General features: G+C 38.4%; 1 long non-coding RNA gene across 1 annotated transcript in view; it reads right to left on the reverse strand.

Moving 5' to 3' along the window:
- Window positions 1–24,268, reverse strand: part of LOC140520532 (uncharacterized) — a 94,989-nt gene that overhangs the window by 52,924 nt on the left and 17,797 nt on the right. Inside the window, exon 2 of the long non-coding RNA XR_011972565.1 lies at window positions 20,425–20,492. This is a non-coding gene — a long non-coding RNA (uncharacterized lncRNA). The remainder of the gene's footprint in view (window positions 1–20,424; window positions 20,493–24,268) is intronic.

Below are 24,268 nucleotides of genomic sequence, written 5' to 3' on the forward strand. Positions count from 1 at the left end.
TGTCTCAAAGACCAAGTCTTAAACCCAATTCACTCTTGATCTCATTGATTAGACAATAATAGGTCCCTGTTCTTCCCAAGCACCACTTAATGATTATTTTTTGAGCCCTCCTGGCTCTGAGTGATCATAAATAGTAACTATTTTTCTCTTTTGGCCAGCAACCTTGAGAGTCTTCCCCTCCCAGTTTGATTTTTTTTTCAAATAAAGGGGCCATCTCTTGACTCACTTCTTAAAGAGATTCATTCATTGAATGGGCATTGCCTCACTCAAAATGAGAACTTGAAAAGACTTTAGCTTAAAAAGGCCAAGATCCCCCACTGCACTCTGGGCCAGCTTGCTATCTGGCCACTATACCCAGATGGCTCTGGAGGAGAAAGTGAGACTGGTGACTTTGCACAGCTCTTCCTCACTCAAATCAAATTCCATTGCCAGTCACATCATCATCTCCCTGATGTTATGATCCTCTTCAAGAACTAAGGACAAACCACACAACCACAACCACAATGTTCTAATGAGGATCCTGGGAAGATGATGGAGTAGGTCAGAAAACTCCAGGCTCTCCACAAAAAAGACAGATTATCTCCTCAAAGTGAACATAGAATGGCAGAAATAAACAGAAGTTGGGATAAAGCAGTTGTCCTCCAAATACAACTGGAGAGGTTATCAGGAAAAACTTTACCTCCAGGGGCAGAGGTTTGGCCATATTGAAGTGCAAACACGTCCAGGCAGACCCTCTGAATCAACAAAACAGCAAACCCTGGGTGGGAGAGGCAACCCCAGTCTTAGGAACTTTCACTTCGTGGACAGTATGAGGTTCAGACTGCTAAATAGGGGAAGACTGAAGGACCTTCTGCTGTCTTGGGTTGCCAGGCCCCGTTGTGCTGACCAGAAGGGATTCTGGGCTGCAGCCATGGGTAAAGAAGAGACAGCATACACCCAGTGAGTGATGTAGCAGAGAAGCAGGGACCCTATTGGCTAGGAAACCAGAGTCCATGGTTTTAATTCAAAAGCTCGTGGGAGAGCTGAAGTTTGCAGCTGCTGGAGGGACCCCAGAGAGCAAGAGTGTTTGTGGGACAGTGTGGCTGGGGACCCTAGTCATGGCTTAGAAGTGCAGGGGAGTACCTGAGGTTGGATCTCTGACAAAGCTCAGAAAATAACAGTAAAAAGTATCTAAGGCCTGGAACACCATTGCTCATACCTTGGGACTAGAATCTGATTATAGAAATAAGAGGCCAAAAGTAAAATAAAACAAAACAAAATAAAAATAAAAATCAGTAAGCAAAGGAGAAGGAACACAACCATAGAAACTACTAGGGGTATAGAGAAGAACTGGATTTATATTTAGAGGACAGTAATAAAGCTAAAAAAGTCATTCATTTTTCAAAGAGAAATGACAAATGTTCAGATGCCCTAAAAGAGTTCTTGGAAGAACTTAAAAGGGACTTCAAAAAATCAAATTAGAGAGATCCAGGAAAACATAGGGAAAAAAATAAGAGCAATCCAAGAAAATCAAGAAAACTATGAAAACAGTCAACTAACTAGAAAAAGAGATCCAAAAACTTAAGGAAGAAAATAAGTCTTTGAAAACTAGAATTGGGCAAGAGGAAACTGTAATGCCAATGCATTATAGCTGTTATGCAGCTATTATGGATATGCATGTGTACTTCCAGGATATATTTGCAAAATATAAACTCCCTTGCTCAAAGACAAAATCAAGATAGTTATTTAGATGCTAGAAAACCAATTCCACCACGGTAAAAATGAAGTTCGTACACATTACCAATAAAGGGAGCACTGCCATACCTAAGCCTTCTCTCCATCAGGCCTCCCTACAAACAAGCTCCCTTAGGTAAAATCACTCCCTCTCTCACTCATGCTAGCTGCTGTGCTCTGCTCGGCCTGCTCCCTCCCAGCTCTGCTTCACTTTTTCTTCCTGCTACACCCTTTATGCTTCACATGTTCAGCAAGCTTCTCCCACCATCAGCTCCATTTGACTCAGGCTGTGGGCTAAGTTAAAACTCGAAGCCAGTTACATGGGCTTATTAAGGGGAAGGGAAGATCTTCAAATTCCCTTAACATTATAGAAGCTAATGATTTTATAAGACACAAGAAATAATAACACAAGAATGAAAACATAGAAGACAATATGAAACATCTCACTAGAAAAACAACTGATCTGGAGAACAGATCTAGGAGAGACAATATAGGAATTGTTGGACTACCTGAAAGTTATAATAAAAAAAAGCAATTTGATATAATATTACAAGAAATTACCAAGGAAAATTGCCCTGAAGTTCTAGAATAAGAATGTAAAACAGAAATAGAAAAAAAAATCTCCCAATCACTATTTGAAAAAGATCCCAGGAGGAAAACTTACAGGAATATTATAGCCAAGTTTCAAATCTCCCAGGTTAAAATATTACAAGCAACAACAACAAATTATCAAATATTGCTGAGCTACAATCAGGATCACATAAGACCTAGTAGCTTCTACAATAAAAGACTACAGGTCTAGGAGCACTGTATATCAAAGAGGAAAAGAGCTGGGGCTGTGACCAAAAATAACTTACCCAGCAAAGTTGAGTATAATCCTGAGTGAAAAAAATGGACATTTAAATAACTGTAACAGTAAGCACCCCAATATACACGGGGGCTACTACAACAGATTCTTAGATCTGCATTCATAAAAGGAAAGGCAACTTTTGAGGGGTTAACAATCACTTTAATTAAGCACAGGTATCAAATTTTGAGGTATCAAAATTTGAGAAAATCAAAGTCAAAATTTCAGAGAAATCAAAAAAAATCAACATACAGGGCTTCCAAACTGCCTGATGACTATCTCTTTACCAGAGAGGGAAGCACCAACATCTGGGTTTTCAAAAAAGCAGTCAGGGGTAGGGAGCTGCTTAGCTGCTTCCCAGAGTCTCATCTGGCACTCAGACCTTCTTCCAAAACTAAGCTCCCAAAGTAAAACCTCCCCCTTGGAGCATTTATACACTTTTTAGAGTCAGAAGGCATAACCCTCTGACCCAGTGCCTCCATAGAAAAAACAAAAGGTATTGGGACCCTCCTACAAAACAGCTCCCCTAATCAAGCTTCCCACAATGGGTAGGCCAGTCAATGCGTGGGAAAGATCCTCCCCAATCACATTCAATCAGAGGCAATTTTAGTAAAACAAAACCAGCAAAAGATCCTCATTTGATTGCCATTACAATAACTGAAAGACTTTCAGGTATTTGTGACAGAAAGACCAGAACTTAATGGAAAATTCGATATATAAACTCCAGGAGAAATATAAAGTAAAAGGTTAAAGAACAATTATAAAAGATTCAGTAAGGTCAATCTGTTTAACTTCTTACATGTGAAAATGTTATCAGTATTCTTATGACTATCATCATTACTTGAGTAGTTTGTGTCAAAAGAATTTTGAAGGTAGTCTGGACTAGACCAGTCTCTGTGAGTGACTGGAGCTGAACAAAGCAGGCCAGAAGCAGGTGAGTTAGGAATCAAATAGCAATTTAATTAATTTCAAAATAAGGAAAGTGCTTGCTAGCAGAAATCTATCTTCCTGAGAAGGAGGGCTTAACTTGCTGGAGCAGAGGTAGAGCTTATATACATGAAAACCACAAAGGGGCTGAACCACAACACGTTCTTTGGTCTTGAGTAAACAGTTCCCAAGGCAGGCCTGTGGGAACGGTGGCCAAGTTGATTGTCCCAAGTCTTAAGGGTCATTGAGCCTTGTGATCCTTCAGCAGGATACACAAACAGAGTTAGCATGGTAGGAACAGGAGTCAGTATGGCAGGAAGGGGAGTACAGTATCTGGTTCGGTTCCTTTGGCAATTACAAGAAACAGAGATTATGAGCATGTCAGGAGACATGATGGATGGCTTTAGGCTGCAGCACGTCAGCTGTTTCTGGCTTTCAGGTCCCTGGGAAATGGGGGAGCTCCAATAAATCTAAACAGTTATTAATATGAAAATCATAAATCCTTCAGTGGTCAAAGCAATATACTTTGCCAGAGGGTGAGATCATCCAGAGTGCAAAGGATTGTTGTTATGCCAAGCTCAGTGCTTGCTGGGTCTTAGCTCTGGGAAACAGGGTGTCTCCAAATATCTTGACATTTTCCCCCTTTTGGCTAAAGGAAGACGGTCTGAAAGAACCCCTACCCTTATGATCAATGAAGGAGAAGCAACTATAAGCCAAGATGCCATGAGAGGCCAGTTGGGCCAAAACAAGTATTTTTATCCTAAGGCTCAGTTTCTTGAGGAGACCTCTTGGGGAAGTATGTCCCAGGTATCACTGCTGGCCATTGTTTGCTTGCAAGCAGAAAAGGGGGGTGGGATGGAATTTTGGGGACAGCGGGCTCATCTGAGTGTCGGTTGCTTCTGTGTACTTACTAAATGAAACCTGAGGTCCCTGGATGTTTCTGCCATCCACTGAGGAGCAGGGGTTTTCTTCAGATGATCCAGGAGTACACACCCACAAGTTTCGCAGCTATGGATGTAGTCAGAAGATCTTGGTAGGGGCCCTCAGACACAATGATTGATTGATCAGTATGGGGCCAGTTTTCAGATAAGAAAACTCCTTGCTTCAGTCCTTGGATCTGAGTTTCTAGTCAGCATAACATAGGTCCTTTGTTAAGAGTCTCTAAACAACATATAGGGATAGATCAGTATCTCAGCTATAGAGGACTAGTTTCAAGCAATGTAATAAAGTTTTGTTTTCACAGTTCCTATAACTGCATGATTTTTAAGTCAGGTGCAGATCGAGCTACTTAGAGATCACACAATGGACTGGCTCTGCTGGCATAGCTGTTGAGAAACGTGGTCACTCTCATACAGATGATGAGAAGTCACATCAGATTAGGACGTCAGTGGAGGGTTTATTCTTACAAATTAATAAAATTCTACTCACAATTCTCTTGCTCTAGACATTAAGAAGGAAAGAAAATTGGAAAGAGGAATTGACAGAGGGTAATTTATCATCTTCTACAAAGCAAAGTTAAGCAAAATGAATAGCTTTAAAAAAAGCTTTACCTGTAATGACTTATAAATGAATCCATATCCAAGACATTTTTCCCCTTTGTGGAATTACACAAGTGGAAGAAAACAGAAGGGGACAGTGGACAACAATTTAACGTCCCCAAAGAAGTATTGGATATCTCAACCTCCCTTCCAAATTAGGTGATGAGTGTACTTCAACTATAATAGAATAGGTAATTTTATATGATGGTGATGAAATGAAAATTAAATCCAAAGAAAATCCATGAAGTTTAATTTTGCTAAAATATTCCTTTCTCCACTAAGTCCTTTACCACTCTGTAGCCCACTGAAGGCTGCTCCTCACTTACTTAGCTAGTGTATTCAGTGATGTATTACCCCCAAATATTGGCGTCAGATAGTTATAGCCATCTCTTTCTAGGATGACTACATCAGAAATACTTCTATTTTCAATGAATCCATCATCTTCTTCACTGGTACATACTGAAACCATACACCTCCTTATCCTGATCAGTTTTTACCTAGTTACTTCCCATGAATCCTACATGCCACTGTAGTCCTCAAGTTGTCCACCTAATATCAATCAAATCTAGTATGTTGCTTTGTTACATGCCTAGCCCCCTTCTTTTCTCATTCTAATTATCCTTTACAATGTCTTTTTAAAAAATTGTTACTGTGTTTCAAGGATAGCTAGGTGGCCCAGTGGATAGAGCAACAGAACTTGAGTCAGGAAGACCTGAGTTCAAATCTGACCTCTGACATACTATCTATGTGGCCTTGGGCAAGAAACTTCACCCCGTTAATCTCAGTTTCCTCATCTGTAAAATGAACTGAAGAAGAAAATAGCAAACCACCACAGTATTTTTGCCAAGAAAACCCCAAATTGGGTCATGAAGAGTCAGATATGACTGAAATAACTCAACAACAACCACAACAAAATATACTTCAGGCTATTTTAAACCCACCATTTATTATATCACTGATCTTTGGGATACCCACAAATTTGATTATTTAAAGATTGTAGTATTGCATTATTCACAACTTCTATTTTAATTACAAGGCAGGAACATATACTCAAGCTCTGTCCCCCACACTCGCCACCAGGTAAAGACCAAAGACCTTTAATGATTCCAACCACTCTGGAGGAGATAATCTTCTCAACATTAGAATCAGCCCTGTAGCCAAGCAGACCTTGCTCAGGATTGAAGGATAAGTACCACAAACATGCCTCAACTCTCTATAACTGTCTAGGTCCCAGGATTCCACAGTTGCCACTCTTCATCCTCTCTCCCTCCCCCCTTCCTCCCTTCCTCCAATCTCTCTGTCTCTGTCTCTTTCTCTGACTCTCTCTGTCTCTGTCTCTGTCTCTGTCTCTCTCTCAGATTGCCAATCAAATTAATTGTGCTACCATTAAGGGCATGACAATCTATTGCTCAATGACTGCAATCAGAATATATATGTAATTTTCTATGTACATATTATTTCTACCAATGGAATGTAAACACGAGTACAAGGATCATTTTGATTTTGTCCCTTTATCCTCATCTCCTAGCACAGTGCCTGGCACATAGTAGTGGTGAATGCTTGTTGAATCAATCAATCAACAAGCACTTATTAGAAAGCCTTTCCCAACCCTTTTTGATTTCTTCCAATCTATCCTGTATTTAGCTTGCTTTGTATATATTTGTTTGCATGTTGTTTCTACCTGCAGGGACTGTCTTTTGACTCTTTTTGTATTCGTAGCACATAGTAGATGCTTAATGCTGATTGATTGATTTGTCATTAACAAGCATTTATTAAGCACTTACCATGTGTCAGGCATTGTGCTAAAGTCCTGGAAATATAAAGAAAGGCAAAAACTTAGCCATTGCCTTAAAGGAGGCCACATTCCAAAGGGGGAGACCATATGCAAATAGATTTACAGAATTATATAGACATATATGTATATATATGAGTATGTGTGCATATCTGCATATATTTATATATTACATGTATCTATGTGCATAAGAATACACATATACATACACATACACCCATGTGTCTGTGTGCATGTTTGATATATGCATATAGACATGTACTCCTATATACATGCATATACATGCTTACATACATACCTACACACAGATATATGAAATGAAAAGCAATCTCAGGGAGATTAGCAGTGGAGAGGGCCAGGAAAAACTTCTTGCAGGATGTGGCATCTGAGCTAAGCCCTGAAGGAAGCCAGGGAGTTAAAGTGAGAGCATTCCAGCTAGACAGGAGACAGGAGACAGAATGTTGTGCATGTAGCACCGAGGTTGATTATGCAGTATGTGCAAGAGAGTCATGTATAAGAAAATTTGAAAAGGAGGAAGCATCCAGATAGTGACAGACTTTAAAAGTCAAAAAGAGCATTTTATATTTATTCCGTAGGTAGTAGGGAGGCCTTGGAGTTTTTGAGTCAGGTACTGACATGACCACATCTGTCTGTGCTATAGAAAAATAATTTTGGTAGCTGAGTGGAGGATGGAGTGAAGCAAGGAGAAAACTGAGGTAGGAAAAACAACCAAAAATCTATTGCAATAGTCCAGATGTGAGGCAACGAAAGTCTGAAAGAGAGTGGTGATAAGAATGGAGAAACGGAGTTTTATATGAGATTTTGTAAAGGTGAAGACTTGGCAAATCATTGGATATGTGCAAATGAAAAATTGAGGAGTACATGTAGATTCTGATTCTAGGTGACTGGGAGGATAGTGGTGCGTTTTACAATAGTAGGAAATTTTGGAATAAGGAAGGTTTGTGGGAAAAAGATAATGATTTTTGTGTTGGACATATTGAGTTAGAGGGGCCTATGGGACTTCTGGTATGAGATGTCCAGAAGACAGTTGGTATTATGAGACTGAAGCTTAGGAGAAAAATTATGGCTATTAAGCATTAGCTAAGAGTTTGCAAACCATACTGTGAATACAAAGACAAAAGCAAAAGAGTCCCTGACCTCTAGAAGCTTATATTCTAATGTGGAAGACAACATATACATATACAGGGTCTTTCAAATGGTTTAGTGCAATTTTAAGTTTTAATAGCTTAAATTACTAAAATGCTTTAATAACTTTAAACTACACTAAGACTTTTGGAACACTGTGTATAGGTATATGTAAAACACATATAAATTAAATTTGGGTGTGGGGAACAGTAGCTATAGGAATGAGGTAAGTCTCGTGTAGAAAGTGGTGCTTGAGCTGGTTTTGAGGAAATCAGGACTTCCAAGAGGCAGTGGTTCAGAAGGAGTATGTCCTAGTCACTGGACACTGCCAGTGTACAGGATCAGACAAGGGAAATGAATGGAAAAGAAAGAAGACTGGTTTGGTTGGACACGGAGTACATGAAGGGAAGTGATATGTGGTAAAGGTGGTAGGGTAGGATGGAGCCAGATTGTGAAGGGCCAAAGAGAAGTTGTATTTGAGCCTCAGAAGAATGGGAAGCCATAGCAGTTTACTGAGTAGAGGAGCTGATGTTGTCCAACCTGTTTGTGAGGTGTGTGTGAACGAGTGTGAGTGGGTGTTATTGGCAGTTATGTGGAATACGGATTAGAGAGGGGAAAGAGACTTCAGAGAAAATAATTAAGAGACTATTGCCATAATCTAGGAGAAATATGATGAGGGACTGAACTAGGGTGGTGGTTATAAGAATGGAGAGAAGAGGATGTATATGAGAAATGTAGTTGAGGTAGAAAGGACAAAAGTTAGCAAATCAGGGAGTCAAGGTTGACACGGAGGTTGAGAACCTGGGTGACTAGGAGGATGATGGTGCTCTCAACATATATAGAGAACTGAGTTAATATAACATCTTTGGGAGAACACTGGAATTGGAAAGATGGAAGTTTATTTCAGGCTGCAGCTTGGGATCACTGAAAGCCCTGCAAAATTTCTCAAATGCAATCCAACCCACTCTCTTCTTCTTAATCAATTCTGGGTACTTTGTTGTTCATTTGCTTTGCCAGTCCAAGATACATGCATTTCATAATGATTTAAACTTTGATAGACATATAGAAGCATTGACAAGAGAGGGCCTTGATCTTTGCCTCTCTCCAGCCCCCAAACTTTGGTTAAGAGTTCTTAGTTTGGTTCCTCCTTTACTTTATTTCCCATCTTTGTCCAAGTTGCTTCACTCATTTGACATTAGTAATATGGAAATCAACCTTCCTGCTGACTACACAACAATCAATCAATCAACAAATAAATGTACTTATTAAGCACCTACTATGTGCCAACCACTGAGCTATGTATTAGATGTACAAAAAGTAAAAATAAAATAGACTCTTCTGTCAAAGAGCTGATATTCTATTGACAACAGAGGAACCTACAGCATCTCTGACTCTTCTAGGATCCCTGGTACAGTCATTGATTGCCTGGTAGTGCATCAACACTGGCCTCCTCACCCATCTTCTGGTGATAATACCAATAAGCATCAAACTGGGAACCAGGAGGATGACAACATCTTGATATACTAGGAACTAGATGGTCTTTAATCACTAAGTGTTGACCATAGATCAAATGGTTGCTGACATTCAAAGATCCTTGCCTGTTCTCTCAGTCTGTGCTTCTAGCTGCCCGTCCTTGTCTTTGCTGATTTAAAATTGAACTGACTAAATTAATGGATGTATTTGCTGAGCAGCTGGACTATTTATACTTAACTTAAATGTAAAAGCATGAAGCCGCTGATATGAATAGGAAAAATGCTTCATGTTACTTTTCTCTGAACAGAAAAAAAAATTTCTATCAAATCAAATTCAAGATACCTGATTAAACCGAGGAGGGAAGCATGATATAAATCAGTACTGCAAGAGAAACAACACCAGAAATGGAAAAATAAATACATCAAGAGGTTTATTTTAATTCTGAATTTCAAGTGTGACTAGTAATGAAAATTGGGGTCCTTAGTTCCTAATTGAGACATATTTACAGGTAGGCTAGCTTGAATCTAAGAGGGAATAAAAGCAAAGAGTGAAATTGAACTACAGTGAATTAATTATCATATTTATACTTTATATGGTGGTTAATTAATTATTAATTAATTGGTCCATCTGATAGACTTGTGAGATGTTATTACGAATTTTTGCATAAGACCTGTAATTGCATTGGTATAGGGAATTCCCAATAAGGAAACTCCCTCGACAAACACAGATTGTTGCTTCTCCTACAACTTATCATTTTAGAGACTTGGCCCATGATAATGAGAGATTAAATGATTTGCCTGGGTCCATACAAAGCACTATGTGTCAGTGGTGGTACCTGAATCCAGGTCTTCCTGACTCCAAGGTCAGATCTTTATCCAGTACACCATACGAATATTAGCATTGCCATGCAAACGGAAAGGAAGAGAGAGGAAGCATGAAAGATCTGTGTTATGGAGAAAGGACTGACCCTGAAACCAGGAAGACCAGAGTTCAAGTCTGCCATATACTGGCTATGTGACCCCAGGTCACATCATGCTCTGGACAACTCTCTTAAGACTAAAAATTGAAAAGAAGTTCTTAACCTGCACTGGTGAAAAGAGTTTCCTTATTTAGGAATTATCTATGCCAATGAAATAATAAGTGTAAATCTTATCCCTAATGAGTCAAGTCTGTAAGGTTTTATTAATCACCTACTATACTACTAACTGTACTGTACTGTACCTGACTGTACCTAACTGCTGACAAAAAGAAAAAGATGGAAATGGAAAATTAAATGATGTGCTTCAAGTCACAGATGGCATCGCCAATTTAAAGCTGGCAGGGATCTCAGAGATCATTTTAGGATCCAATCCCCTTCATGTTACAGGTGAGGAAACTGAGGCCCAAAAAGGTTAAGTAATTTGCCCAATATCATACAAGTAGTAAGTACCAGAGGTAGGATTTGAATCCAGGTCTCTGACTCCAGAGTCTCTTTCTCCTCTACCATACTCATTCAAGGTCAGAAAGTTAATAAATGATAGGTCCAGGATTTAAACCCAGATCTTCTGCTCCACATTTAGAGTTATTTCCACTCACCCATACTACCTTTCCCAAGCACAAGGACATAATCCAAGTCTTCATTCCTGTCTTGTCCTTGGGTACCCCCTGATTGCTGACTTGGGCTATGTTCTACCCCAGAAGAAGTTATTCAACTTCACATTAAGTGAGAAAGTTACTATCACAATGCATTTTCAGAACAAGCAGATGTAACTGCGAACAATCCCTGGCTTCTGAAAGTCTTGAATATTTACAAAGGGCACCAAGAGGACGGAGAATAATGATTCAGAGGAAAATATACACAGATCCTTATCTGCTGACTAGCTGCTCTTGAGCTGTTTATCTCCCAGTCTCTCACAAAGCTATCCCAGAGTTCAAAGTTAGAAGCATATTTTCAAAGCCGCATGTAGGTGATGCATTATTACCATTGTATGTATTTTCACAAACATTTTCTTTAAATATCTTTTTTCTAAATACTCCCCTGAAAATGACTTTACAATGTTTGGAATGTTCAGGGACTACATTAAGTTCTAGTGGAGATGAACATTCTGCTGTACTATAAAAGCTCTTTATTTCAGGATTAAGAAAACTGAAAAATAATCAGAATAAATCCAGAAAACTAAGTTATGAGCAACGTTCCTAATGAGTTGGCAGATAGACCATGAAATCCCATCTGAAGTGCTCAAGAAACCCAGCTTGGCTGCTTTATCTTCATTCAAATTCACGGAAGAATAAACCAACGATGTTTGAAGTTGCTTGGAACAAATATGAATGTGACAGGCACTGAAGGAATTACTGGAGGGAAGAATTCAGCTTTGTGAGCTGGGTTTACCAAAATTCAGTTAATTCACTTTTGAACCATATAAGGGAAAAAATATAAGCAGATGTTCCCATTTTTATTCATAACAAATTATTATCATTCATAACAAATACCCACCAATGACTGAACATAATTGAATCTTGAATCCATCACAAGTTTCTGTCCTGTTGTTAGTTTGTGGATTCTTATGTAACTAACAACTTGAGTAAATCATCTTTGTCCATTGATTCTTAGAAAACTGGGTCATCATTAAGAGGACTAGGATTTGTCTGAGACAATTTTACTTTTAACTAGTATAGCAAGTTTGTTGGAAATTTTCAGACCCTCTTCACAAAACAACTTTCAGCATTCCATGGTCATTCTACAATATGACTGTTCCAGATGTAAACTCAGGAATGTGCTGCTAAATGTTTAACAACTGACGCTATGTGGGGGAAAATGTTATCCCAATATATTTTTAAGTTTAATCTGTATTATTCATATTTTCTCCATCACTTTCTTAAATCTAGACAATTAATAAAACAATAAATCAATCCCTTATTTTTGGCTTATTTAGATTTCTGAGATTTAAATGCTATTGATGAGGGTTTAACAATTGGCTCTTGGAAGCTGGTTCAAGTTGGCTCTAGTACAGCTCTGTGTTAACTAAGTTTCACAGAGTGACAGGATTTCACAGTTTGAGGGCAGAACTTTCTTTGAGCATGAATATAGATGGGAATTGGGGGATACTTTAGCCCCTGCTAAAAGGGCTGAATGTTATAGAAACACCTGTGCCCAGAATTCTGGATCCCTCCAGAATCAGACTTCAACCTCCCTTTTATTCTTATCTCACATCATTCCCAATCACGTCCTCTAAGATCCAGTCAATATGGACACAATGCTCTACACCTGAAATGCTCTCTGCCCATCCTAGCCCATTGAAGTTTTTTCATATATAGTTAAAATGTTTCCATACATAGTTAAAATGTTCCCACTCATAAAGTATTCTTTGATCCTTTAAGCTAAAAGGTTTTTTTAAAGTGCTTTCATAGCATTTTATATTCTAATTCATCTTAAGCATTTTATATATATTTTAACTTGTATTTTAAAAAATTTATTATTTTAATTTGTTCTAGATTTCATTTTACATATTTTATTTTGTTATATTTTAATTTTTATAATTTAATAATTTAAATATATTTTAATTTGTATTAGATTATTTCTGTATGTATTAGATTTATTTCTGGTTTGAGTGTAGCATATTCTCTAGACCCTGATGGATTAGAGATCAAATCATAGTAATTTTTAAATGGTAATTTACCAATATTCACTTTGCCTAGACCTATTTAGGAAACTGGGAACTTCTGAAATGAACTTAAGTTGAGGTACTCAGTCTCATCACATTAATATATCCAATACAGAATGGAAATACAAACACCCCAAACTCTAAGATAACCTAAAGCAACCTCTTAGGATATGATTGACACATTCCTTCCATCCTGACTTTGCTTTCTGGTTCTGGGCAGTTTTAATGGATAATTAACTTGAAATTTAGTCCAGGATTTTTTTTAAATCATTACTTTTATGAAGTCTAGTAATTATTAAATGATCTCTCTTTGACTTGATTTCTAGATCATTTGTTTCTGATATCAAGTAGTTCACATTTTGTTCTATTTTTTTCCAATCTTTTGGTTTTGTTCTAATATTTTCTGATATCTCACAGAGTCATTCATTTATATTTTGCCTATTCCAGTTTCTACTATCTTGGGCATGGTTTATTACTTTGTTTTCTATTTATTCTTCTAGTTCTTTTCTTCAGAGCTTTTATTTAATTTTTAAAACATTCTGCTTCATTTCTTACATGTACTCTTGTGATCCATGTAGAAAAATCAATTTTTTTCATATATTTGTTTGCAGTTACTACAGAGTTACTTGTTCTTTCTTTTGGGGTATCTCTAGATTTCCAGTAATTTTTCTTACTAGCCATTGTTTTCTTTGCTTTATTTGTCTCTCCAATTTTAGCTCCTGAATTAGAGTTTTGTGCTAGGACTAGGTTGAATCTCTTGTTCAACTATAGAGTGGAGTGGTTGGCCCTGTCTGATCATATTGTTACCTGGGTTCTTGTGTTGACCACCAGCTTCTGGTCCTAGGTTCCATTTGCTCGTTGAGGATCTGTCCTGGGTCTTCAGAGTTCTTTGGAGTGTATCAAGACAGAGCACTAGGGACCTCAGAGCCTTTGGGCTAAGGTGTCTTAGTATGAGAGATACTCTTTCCTTACTTACTGGTTGCTACCATCCCACCACCCACCCCTTGAAGTTTCTATGGTTTCTGACCACCCTAAGATTTTCTCAGGGCAGTTCCCTGTTCATGTTTCCTGTAGACACAGAATTTAAAGATTATATTTGTCCTTAGCCCATCTCTGGTTCTACTGGGATACTTACTACCTTTTCCTTATGCTGACTTTGCCAGTGGCTTCCTTCTGTCTTCCCCTCAGGCTTATGGCTGACTTTTTGTGTAATTCTGGTATGTAAGGAGCCATTTACTATAGTTTCTCATTGGACATCGTGATCATTATTCAGTTTGGTACTAATTTTAGGTTTTGGTTAGAATAGGTATGTGGGAACTAGACAGTAGGAGGCAGTCAACTTGACCAGAAGTTCTTTATTCTCTCAATGAGCTTTCCCATTTTGGGGAAATATAATCCTTTGCCTACATCAGCCATACCTGTTACATCCTCTTTCTATAGTGTAAGCTCTTTGAGGGTAGAGTCAATGCCTTAATTAATTTTATGTCCTTCAGAATCTAGCATGCTTTGTAACAGTACAATAGTTGAATGTTGAATGAGTGAATTCTTACTGCTTCTGTATTTCTGTATCTATTGTATTGTTTTCCAATCCTTAGAGTTTAGCTTTGGGGCTGTCAGAAAAGGTAAGGATGTGCATTCTCTCATCTCCTTGTAATCTTGCCTGCCTTTTTGGTCTTACCATTCTCCTCCTTCCCCTTTCTCCTCTCATTTCCTTAAGTTCCTTTCATCTCCTTTCTAAAACATGGAGAAACTTCTCTTGCATGGAGAAACATGGAGGGCACAGAGGAAATAAGCATTCACCTCCTTTACTATATCATAGTTTCAGAACATAGTTTAATATTAATAACCATCCGGTAACTTTTCAGGTAACTATCCACAAGGGATCTGGCAAGATTCACTAAAGGTCATCATGAATAATTCACATAAACTAGAGGTAGGTAGGTGACACAGTGGATAAAGTTCTGGACTCAGAGTCAGGAAGACCTGAGTACAAATCTAGCCTCAGACACTCACTAGCTGTGAGATTCTGGGTAAATCATTTAATCTTTCTCTGCCTCGGTTTCCTAATCTGTAAAATGGAGATAATAACAGCACCTACCTCCCAAGGTTGTTGTGAGCATCAAATGAGATGATTAGAAAGTATTTTGCAAACCTTAATTGCTATATAAATGCTAGTTATTATTATTAAAGCTATCCAACAGAAATTGGAGTTTTTCCCCTAAGACACATAATTAGTGTGTGTCTGACAGAATCACTGAAAATAGAAATGGGAAACACTTGTTCCATCACATCAGGCTCATTTCTTCATAGTAAGTTTTTAAAAAATTGTTTTGTAGCTGCTCAGTATTTTTTTTATCTTATTAGAAAAGAAAAAAGGGGAAAAAACGAGCTCATGAAAAGCTTTGGTATGTCAAAAGGTTCTGATTTTATTAGAATGAGCTGAATGTTTCTCCCTCCCCTCTCTCTGCCAGTCCAGATCACAGTTTCTTCATGCCTGAGCAGATGGTCTTCATGACTTACTGCAACCAAAAAAATCATCTTTCCTGGTGGCTATCCTTCTGGTCCCTTTCCAAATTTAGCCAGGCTTGTCCTCAAATGATGGGCACATAGTATATCGCTGGCCTTTATTCAGAGTTTTTCTAGTTTAGTAGGATCTGTCAAATCTTGCACTCCACTGATATATCCTTCTTATTACCATGCCACAGGAGGCATTGGAAGAGGACTTAATTAATGGACCACAATTCCTACTACCAGTACTACTACTACATAGCTTACACAAAACTTCATGGTTACTCAGTGTTTTTTCTTGTATATTAACTCATTTGATCTTTACAACAAGGATAAGAATCAGTACAAAAATCATTATTCCCATTTTACAGATGAGAAAAACAAAACTTAGAGGGGTTACCCTGAGTTCACATGGCTAATACCATTAATATCCTTTTTTTTTTATCCTGAATGCCCTACTTCAGAGCTTTACAATCTGTCTTTAGCCTATCTTTATACATTCTGTACTACTCCTGTTCACACATTTCAAGTTCTAGACAAAATGGCCTACTTGTTCTTTCCCAAACTCAGAAGTTCATTTCCTACCTCTCTGCTTTTGCATGGCTTCTAGAATCCACAGTTCCCTCTTAAATTTCCACCTCTTTCCTCCAAGGCTCGGATCAGGTACCATTTTCTACAAAATGACTTTTGATTCTGCTCGTCATTAGTGCCCTCTGTTTCCACACATTATCTTGCATTTACTTATCTATATACATGTCACATTCATCTAATGCAATTTAGGGTCCTGAACTATTTTTTTAAAATTTTTATCTTTGTATCTCTAGCTCCTATTAGTGTCCTGCTCTTAATAAAGTAGAACCTTGAACAGCATGAGCCTGTAAGCATCTACAGGGCACAGTGCATAGACTCGGAGACAGGAAGATTCAAGTTTAAAGCCTGCCTCAGATACTTGTTAGCTCTCTGTGCCCCGGCAAAACACCTCATTTACCTGACCCTCAGTTCTATCATGACTAAAATGGGAATAATGAGAGCACCTACCTCACAGGGTTTTGTGAAGGTCAAATGAGGTAACATATGTTAAATGCCTTACAAACCTTAAAGGGTGATATAAATACTAGCTATTATTATTAAATATGTATTTCATGGAACTACTGAATTGAATTGACTGAGTCCTGCAAACAGAAGTCTGAAAAGCTCACCAGTACTTAGACTACTCCAGGGCTGGGATATCTCCTTTTGGCAGGAGTAGGTGATTGCAATTTTCATCTTTTTTAATAGATTAACTTGCCATCAGTGACATTTTATTTCTCCAGTGTTCATTTGCATGAATATGTATTCAAATTCATGGTTTCATTCCCAGTTACTGTACCTCACTCCCACCCCTGAGAAATCAGTTTGAACAAGTATAAGCAGCCAAGGAATGTCTAAGGGAGCCTTCTTTTGTGTCTGACTATTTCATTAGGGCAGAGCTAGCTTACTGCATGCACTGTTAGTCGAGCAGTACAGACATAGACTTTGGCAGCCCTGGGAGCTCCACTGATTTTAGCCTATCCTCCTTTCACACCATTCAGTTTATACCATAAAGCACTGTCCTAGAGGGCCTTGCAACACTCTTCTCCCTTTTTCATTTCCATTTCATTACTACAGTATTTTGCAGCTGAAGGTTTCTCATTATGGGTAGCCTGTAACTTCTTCTTTGCTTTCTCTCTCCCTTAGACATCATCCTTCTTCAAAGCATGCCTCCTACCTTTTTATGACTTCTCCAATGCCCAGGACAAGGGGCTGTGGGCAGTGGGTACTTAATAAATAAGGCAGAAACATAGCCATGGTTTCAGTTCCCTTTCCACCTTTCATCAGTCTGGCCATCTGTAACTCCTCTGGTCTTTTTTTTTTTTTTCTCTCTCTCTGTTTGAGCAGTCAGCATGATGCAGTTTATTGAAATTGACAAGCATCCCATTGAGAGAGAGGGAGAGGGAGATTGCTTTAAATTTTTTATTTTAAAATCCTCTTTGCTGCCAGTAAGTGTAAGTAGGACAAGTACAGCACATACTGCATATGAGATGCTAAGTCTTATATGTATGCCCTAAACAAAGCAGGTGAAGACAGGGCTGGTGGCCAGGAACAACTAAAGAGGACAGTTTTTCCTGGCAATTGTCAGTCCTTTAGAGAGGTGCAGAATGCTGAAACATCCTGACACAGGTGAGGGAAGTAGTAAGAAGATGAAAGCTAGTGAGGGAGGAGAACAGAAGGTGCTTCCATATTCCCTTACTTCTGCCTGGTACCTCACTTCTATTCTCTAAAAGGGGCTCAGAACTCATGGACTATGTTGCTCACTACACTGTCTGGATGATGGAAGTTAGAGGATGGGAGCTCTTCCCTGGGGAATTGTTCTCTGACTGCAAGCAATTATGCCTTTCCAACCTCATAATGAACTTTTTAAATAATTTTTTTTATAACATATATGCCCAGATGGATTCTCTAAATATGTAGATGCAGTTAGGAGGTGGAATGGGTTGACATGAACTGAAATCTGGCTATCTTCTCCATAGAGAAAGAGAGGAAAGGGCCATGCTAGATGGAGGACAGAGCAAGCACCAGGAGTACCACTAAGGCTGGGTGCTCTTCAGTCTTCAAAAGGGATAACAAGACAGAATTTTATCTTTCTGTTCCCATTCCCCCTCAAATATTGCTATTCCAAGGCAGAAGTGTCAAACATGCAGCCCATGGACTTCATGCAGCTCACAACATTCCCAAGTGCAGCCTGAGCCAGATTCAAATGCAATTGGGAAATATTTAACAAAATAAATAAAATATAATAAAAGATAATATTACACTTAAAAACTAAGTCAATATGTGGCCTGCAGGAATCCTTATGCACAGTTCAGTGGCCTGTGTTTCTATTTCACTTTGGTACCACTGGTCTAAGGAATGATGGGGTTCTAAACAAAAGCTGCTTCCTTAATCACTCTTAAGAGGAAGGGAAGCCATAAACTTATACTCCAAGCTTAGTTCCTTCTCATGCTGATTACACAAAAGACCATCAACAAATAATAAATATAAAGTAAATCCATTTAGCCAAGGAAAACAGCAAACAGAAATCTAAGAAGATATACAGATTACAGCATACTAAACAATTCACAAGAGTGAATGAGCTCTTTAGTTGTTAGCAAGAAAAGGTCTCTCAGTTCAAATCAGGAGAAAACTTTAGCCAGAGGAAGTCCATTTTCATCAGACTTTAGAATTTCAATGGAGCCTAGGAACATGATGGGGCCAACTTTTCATGCATGTCATCTATTCCAAAGTATTGATGTCTTGCTCCCAGATCCCTGGAGCATCTTCTGTCCATTTGTCTCTCCTAGGAATGTCTCTGGAATCTACTCGTGTAAGTCCCTTACACAAGTTCTTTGTGTCACACTCAGCATTTTCTGCACACTAAGGAGTCGCGTCTCCTTCTACATAAATAGCAGTAGGTAAAATGCCCCAGGCTTTGATGAAAGTTGAGTTAACCCAGTGAATCATAGAATTTTAGAGCTAGGGGACCCTAAATGTCATCTAGTTCAGCCTCATTTTATAGATGAGAAAACTAAGATTCAGAGTAATGAAATGATTTATTCAAAATCATATAGATAGTAAATAGCAGAGAGAAGATTTGAAGAAGAAGAAGAAGAAGAAGAAGAAGAAGAAGAAGAAGGTAGTTAACAAGCATTTATTTAGCAATTACAATGTTCCCCTCACTGTGCTAAGCACTAGAAATACAGAAATGCAGAAAAGAAAGATCCTGACATCAAAAAGGTTACACTCTGAGGAAGAAAATACATAAAAAGAAGCTGAAAGCAGTCAGGGAATGAATAGGCTTCCAGCCCAGGGCTATAAGATAGAAAGTCTGGAGCTCAGTCAGAGGAGGTGTCAGGATCTAGGTGTTCTGACTCCAGATCTAGAACTTTCCCTTCTACACCACTCTGACAGCAGTTTATAATCTAAACCTTCACTTTATAGAGGCAGAAAATGGGACCCAGAAAATTGGTTCTGGTACTGTCAATGTGACTTTGAGCAAGTCACAACCTTTCTGGGCTTCAGTTGTTTCATCAAGCAAATGAAGAATTTGGGCTGGATCATCTCCAAGGTCCCTTCTAACTCTAAAGCTTATGGGCTCCTTAAGTGACTTGCTTATTGTCACACAGCTGGTTAATGACTGCATTTTGTTTGTCAGACAAGAAGTTAAATGATTTTATTTTCCTTCAAATTTATCACCCATTAAAGTCCTACTGTGATGCCTCATTACAGTTTGGAGGTGACCTTGGGTTTTCAAAGGCTATGCCAACAGATCACAAACATTGGCAGGTCATCTCAAATTGGAAAGACTTTGAGTACAGCCTCTTCCCTCCACTCTCTCAACCTATTGCTCCCCCATCCCCACTAACTGTGCTTCTATTACCTCAATACCATCCTACTTAAGTATGGAAGGGTGCATTACCAGAAATCATGTCATGAATTTTTGTAGCCCTGCCTCATAAAAACAGCATCTATTAAGGTTTGGAGAGGCCATGATCTCTGCTGGTAGAAAGAATATCTACATTGAAAGCATGGGTCTTTTGAATTAAAAATATGTATGTGTATACATATCAACCAAAAGGAGTGTCCTGAATGTCTACAAAGTAAAGGATATAAGCAAAAATTTATGGTTTAGCAAAGCTATGATGAGAATTATTTTTAAAATGACAAAACAGTTGATTGATGCAGATGACAGGATCAGAGACTTAGAACTTGAAGAGACTTAGAGTCCAACTCCCTCATGATACAGGTGAGGAAACTGAGGCCAAGAGAATTTAAATGACTTACCCAAGGTCATACAGGTAGTAACTGACAAAGTCAGGATTCAAATTCAGGTGGAGACAGAGTATCATCATCTGTAAAATAGGAATGATAACAGGATCTACCTCACAATAGATGTGAGGATCTAAGGAAGGAAACAAGCATAAGGGCCTACTATGTGCTAAGCACTTTACAGATATCCCATTTTATCTCACTGAACAATTCTGGGAGGCAGGTACTATTCTTACAATCCCCATTTTACAGCTGAGGAAACTGAGTCAACAAGAAGTTAAGTGACTTGCCCAAGGTTGCACAGGTAGTAAGAGTCAGAGGCCAGATTTGAACTTAAGTCTTCCAGGCCCAGTGCTCTATCCACTGTGACACCTAGCTACTTCTAAATGAGATATTGCATGTACACTGCTTTGCAAACTTTAGAGTCAGAGAAGGCAGAGAGCATAGAGTTATGGAAGGGACCTTTTAAGCCATCAGGTTCAACTCCCTTAATTTATTGATGCAGAAAATGAGTCCAAGAGATGTGATTTGCACAGGAGCACATAGTTATCACATGTCTGATACAGGACTTGAACCCAGGTCTCCCTGCCTTCAAACCCTTAACTTTCTCCTCTATGCTACCTCTCCATTGTGGGATGGACGAATCATCATGGAGGTGGTAGGTCCTGAGCTTAGGCAGGAAAGATTTTTCAGAGCTGTGTAAATTGAGAAGAGGAAGAAGGGGATTCAGGCAAGGCAGTGAGAACATAATATGAACAAATGTTCGATATCCAACAATTAACTACACAGCTGCCGAAAGAAAGAATGCACAGAAGACCATCACCTTTTTCCAAATGTGCTGTAGCTTGCTGCCTATTTCAAAGAGTTAGTGCTTCTCTTTTAGCTTCAAATTGTCCTCTTCTATCTTGCTACAGCTATAGTTTCTTCTGTTTAAACCAAGACAGGTGAGGGGCTATGTTCTGGAATTACTGAAAGGTTTAAAAATATGATTTGTATGATTTAGTGAACCATTTAGAGGAGAAAAATGGATTCTATTGAACTATACTCATCATAGATTTGGAAACAAGTAAGGTAACTCTTTTTTTCTCATTCTCAGAACCTAGATAAAAGGGATGTCACCAAAATTATGGATCCTAAAGAAACATAAGATGACAGCATTTTTCTTAGGGCTTTTTTTCCTGGTTAAATCATCAACCTATATCTCAGGGGTCTCCAGACAGGAAGCTGGCATTTATTTATCAGTAAAGGAGATTTCATGGCCTTTGCTGGCAGGCAGATTTTCCATGTTCCTTTCTCAGGCAGACTTTTCAGTGGAAAGGGTAATAAAGAAAGGGACCTAGGCCTTCTCTGTTCTCTGTAGTCACTTTATTCATTCTCAGTATCCCCATTCCAAGTGAACCCAGGATTTCAAAGAAAAGAAAAACAACTTTTCCCCAAAAGCTTGGGGTCCTTATTGTAACAAACACTTTTTAAGTTTCCAGCGTGTGTAGATCTGTGTGAGGCGCTGAAAATATATAAACTAAATAAAACAGGATCCCTGCACTTATGGACCTTATAAACTAGCGGGGGCTAAGACATATGCACTGACAGCTAAAATGCACAATAACTTATGATACATGCACTAGAGAGGTACATCACAATGTATCATGTGGGTCTGATGAAGGAAATATCGTGGCCAGTAGGGTGTACAGGGAGTAGATTCAGAGATTCAGAGAAGGGGGCATTTGAGTTAAGTTTTAAACTCTTTGAATGGGTAAGATAAGTAGAAGAGATGGATAGAAATTCAATGGGAGAGGGAAGGAAGATACCATGGGAAAAGAGCAATGAGAACAAAGGCTGTATAAAATGAAGGGATTAGGTAGATGGTCCTTAAAGTTCCCTTGCGCTCCAATGCTATACACTTCTGTGTTTTGACTTTTTCCTCAAGGCTACTTGCCTTTACTTCATACATTCTTCCCTGGTTGGATCATATGATTTTTAAGGTCCCTTACAACTCTAAATCTTTGATTCTATGAACTTCTCTGAGCCTCAGTTTACTCATCTACAAAATCAGGGGTAGGAACAGATTGATCTTCTGGGTCCTTTGTAGCCCTAAAATCGAGTATGGTAAGCTCCTTTCAAACTTTCTATTGAAGTGACAAGACAAATTATAAGTCATATTGATGTCTTCCATGTGTTCAAAACACAATTTCCTTTTTGAATTTTGCTCATTCAGCATCTAGGACAAAATTGGATAGCTACCCAATTTAAATCTGAAAGCAGTCTACAATCAGAGGGTACCTTTCCAACAACAATAAGAGACCAGCCATCTTACTCAGTTTCCTACCATCAACTTGAATAGACTTAATGAATCTGTTCCAAATGTTTTTGCCAAAGCAAGCTTTGGAAAACTACTGTGATTGAAGTAACCCACATTCACCTTGAACAAACAGAACAGGAAGTACTAGTCTCATTTACATAATTGCCCTGGATCCCAAGACAGAGATGAATTCAGGGTTGTCCTGTCCAAACAAAATCTGCAATTCAAACTATGGCCTTCTGAATTTTTGCCTTCAAATTCCTTTTGATAAGGAACCAAGTTAAACTCTCCTGTCTCCTGTTGTCAAATCCTGTCTGAAAAAGGCTCTATACAAACCCAGGCATTTTCCTAAATGATTATTCTAACCATCTCAAACTTTTAAGTTAGGAGAAGTAATCTTCTCTGTTTTATTGGCTTCAAAAATTTCCTCACTGAAGGAATTTGAAATGTCTGCCTAACATTAATCTTTCTTTCAGCCTCTAAAATATTTTCCATTTAGAGTAAACAGAGAGGTGATTTTATTTGCTTTTCAATTGATTATTAGATAAATGTCTCTCAAGGAGAGGATAGCACAAGTTGCTTATAAACTGGTCACTTTCACTTAGTCTCTAAATATTCCCAGGGCACCTCAGGTTGTGTCCCATCATGCCCTTAAAGAAGGCTACTGTTTTATGACTATAGCCTTTGTAACTTTTTCCATCTTACAAATAAAGAATATTCAGAGGTTGTTACAGTTAGGAAACCAACAAAAGGGCTCATGAAGGATCAGGAGACACATGCCAATGAAGGGTAAGAGTATTAGCCTTCCCTCTTCTCTAAAGGAAGACCAAGAACTTGGTGAAAACAGTTGAAGTAATGAAAAATTTTAGGTCTGAGTTCAACCTCAGGCAAATACAGAGCTCCTACTGAAATCAAGAGCTCCCTTCTTGGATTCTTTTGTCTCTAGGAGTGTATGTCATAAAAATGGAACCCCTGGATTTCAAGAAGGCATTTGATAGAAACAACATGGTGAAGTAGATGAAGTGATAATACAGTTGGGTGGATTCAGAATTCATTCAAGTTCCAAGACAAAGAGTTAATAGATTGATATCAACTTAGAATAGAGTTTCTAATTGTGTATCCTATGTAGGACACTGTAGGTGGCCCCATGATGTTCATTTTTTAAAAATCAGTTATGTGAATGAATAAAAATGTGTGAATGACATAAAGCTAGGACAGATATCTAACACTGACATAGTCATGATCCAAACAGTTCCTAACATACTTAGAATGGATAAATTTAATAGATATAGATGTAAGGTACTTCCCTTGTAATCAAAAAAGTATCTGTAGAAGCACAGGATGGATTAGGTATATGGCTAGAAAATTAAACATATGGAAAAGCTCTGATAGTTTCAGTGGACTACAAGCACAATTTGTACAATGTAGTATAGCAATCAAAAAAAGTAATGTAATCTTAGATTGCAATAGGAGAGACACATAGACCACAACATGGGAAATGATCGTATCACCCTATCCTCCTTTTGTCAAACCATAACTGGAATTCTATGTCTAGTTCTA

The sequence above is a fragment of the Notamacropus eugenii genome, chromosome 1, assembly GCF_028372415.1.
Source record: "Notamacropus eugenii isolate mMacEug1 chromosome 1, mMacEug1.pri_v2, whole genome shotgun sequence".
Taxonomy (NCBI): Eukaryota; Metazoa; Chordata; class Mammalia; order Diprotodontia; family Macropodidae; genus Notamacropus; species Notamacropus eugenii.